The sequence below is a fragment of the Nanorana parkeri genome, unplaced genomic scaffold (genome assembly GCF_000935625.1).
Source record: "Nanorana parkeri isolate BGI_ZX_2015 unplaced genomic scaffold, ASM93562v1 scaffold2455, whole genome shotgun sequence".
Taxonomy (NCBI): Eukaryota; Metazoa; Chordata; class Amphibia; order Anura; family Dicroglossidae; genus Nanorana; species Nanorana parkeri.
This window is the reverse complement of record NW_017308723.1, coordinates 126,436-129,352: the sequence shown is the minus strand read 5'-3', so window position 1 is coordinate 129,352 and position 2,917 is coordinate 126,436.

Sequence of the window (2,917 nt, the reverse complement as noted above, 5' to 3'; positions counted from 1 at the left end):
TAAGCAAGGACACCAGGGAAGGGTAAGCAGCTTAGAGGCACACCTAGGAGCAGGAAGGTGCAACGTACAAAAGTAAACGAGATGTGCGTGGCACATGCATACAAAGAAGCAGGATAAACAGAGAGAAAAGTACACAAAGAAGCACAAAAGGGATGTATGCACACAGGGGTGTGCAGACAAAGATGAATCCAACACAGCCACCAGGAAAGAGAGGAGCACAGAAATAAAGGGGTGACAGCAAAGCAAAGGAAGATACACCGGAAGGTAAGTGACGGAGTAGAAGTACACCAAGCAGTAAATAGGAGGAAGCAAACAGACAAAGACTGGAGAGGGAAAACACAGTAGAAGTAAGGCAATGAAGGCAGTTTGGAGAGGCGCACAGGTGAAGGCAATTAAGGTCTGCAACAATATACTAAAAGGAACCACTGAAATACTATAGTAGGGGTGCAAGGAGCAAAGCAGGGGATAACGCCAAACAGGGATATCACCTGGTAGTGGGGAGCTAAAAGGCACAGGGATCCAATAGCAAGCGCAGGGAATAGGATCCCTGGGGTAGTCAGAGACACAAGGGGTACGGAACAAGGCAAAAGACTTGTTGCTCGCACCAAGAGCAGCAAGTGAGGAAGTCCTAAATAGGGGAGAAGGAGAGCAGATTGGCTGCAGCCTTGTGAGACACCATAGGCTGACAGCCCAGAAACAGGGGGCAAAGTGAAAATCCGGCACGGATTTCCGGATATTGTGACACTAAAATATTATATAGACTCCAGACAATACCCATTTCCCTGCCAGAATCCTTTTTTCGGGAAAATAAAATCAGCAGCAATTAAATTTATATGGGCAAATAAAACCCCTAGAATAAGTGCAAAAGTCCTGATGAGATCAAAACAAAGAGGAGGATTGGGAATCCCGGACTTTGCACTCTACCATAAAGCAATCTTAATATCCAGACTATTGGACTGGATACATATGGGCCAAGATAAAGGTGAAGTAAAATTGGAGGCTGATATTTCCCCAGTACCTCTGAGGGATCTACCCTGGCTGTCAGCGGAGAGTAGACCACAGATGACAACCTATCCTTTCTTGGTACAATCGGTGCTACGAATATGGGACAGGCACGCAACTAAATATAAATTATCATCAAGGCCAGGGCCCTTGACTCCTATTCTGGATAATCCACAATATCCGCCAGGTATGCAACCAATATCACTACTAGACACAGAGAATACTCCACATATACAGGTGTGGCAAATATTAGAACCAGGTAGAGAAGAACTGAAAATGGCTTTAAGACCAGAAAGACAGACTCATGGGAAGTTATGGTTGGAGGCAGTACAACTATCAGATTATATTAGACATCTTAGGACATATAAAAATCTCAATAGGGCATTTACTCCATTTAAGAAATTGTGTGTATCAGAAACAACGGTCACCCACACTGTCAGTGGTGTATGGTATATTGAGGGTAGAGGAAGACAAGGGACATACTAAATATATGAAAAGATGGGAACAAGATATGAGGAGAGAGATATCAGATGAAGAGTGGTGAAGAATATTCAATATGACACATAGCTCGGTTATATCTTCCTTTCACCAAGAAAAGAACTACAAAATAATATCTAGATGGTACAGGTGCCCAGAAGGTATCAGACATATAAACCCAGACTTAACGGATAGATGTTGGAGATGCACACTAGAGGAGGGGACTTACTTGCATATTTGGTGGAGTTGTCCTAGATTGCAACCGTTCTGGGAATCAGTATTTGGAATATACAAAGCCATAGAGGCAAAACATTTTAGAAAAGATCCCCTAATGGCTTTATTGTCATTGATACCTGGATCCCCAAAAAAGATAAAAAGCGATATCCTAAGATTTGTACTGGTTGCAGCTAGAGTGTGTATATCGCGGAGATGGAAATCAATGGCACCACCTACATTAGAGAACTGGGCTAGTACAATGGAAGAAATAAGATATTTGGAGGAACTAAGGGCAAAGGACCTAGATAAAAAGGAGAGTTTCCATAAGACCTGGGGAAAATGGGAAATGTATACGCAGATGGAGGAATACATGCAGGCGTTAAGAGAAGGATAGAGTCGCGAAAAGGGACATAGAAAGGATGGAATAACAAATTAATAGAAGAGTAATTAATATATGGCCAAGAGTAAAGGATTGAACTACGGATAGAAGTAAAAGATATTAAGGTAGATCTTTGACCTGTATGAGTGGTAGAATCGTAAGGAGGGATGAATGTCGTCTGGAGGAAAGGGAGAAGAGGATAAGATGAAGGGAAGGTAGAAAAGGGGAGAGTGAACAATGGGGGAATGATGAAAGGTAAAATTGAGGAGGAATCACATAAGGGTTGTATATGACACAAGATGTGAAGGGTACCAATTAGGTTACATGTGGAACAGGAGTATAATGAAGGAAGGGAGGGGGGACACCGGGATATATATGGGGGGAAGTTAAAGGGGTAAAGTGAATGTGGTTAGGCACATACTTGGTTTGGTAATGAAACACGATTTTTGGAGTGTTTTTTTTTTTTTCTTCTCGCAGAAAGAATAAGAACACTAGTATTAAAAGGGAAGATGAGAGTAGATTAGATGACTAAGGTAAGCACACATCACGAAGGGAATAGATTGTCTATAAGACAAATTAGAAAAAGAGTAGAGTGAATACACACAGAGGAGGAGGAAGGGATGAATTGAAGTTGAATATGGGTAGATAAAATAGCACTAAAGGGGTATAAAATTTTAAATTTCCTCCCCCTTCCCCAGAAGAAGGTGTGAGTAGTAGTAGTAGGAATGCTGGAGATGTCCTTGAGCTGGAGAGAGTCCAGCGAAGGGCAACCAAACTCATGAAGGGGATGGAGGACCAGAACTATGAGACAAGGCTACTAAATTTAAAAATGTTCACGCTGGA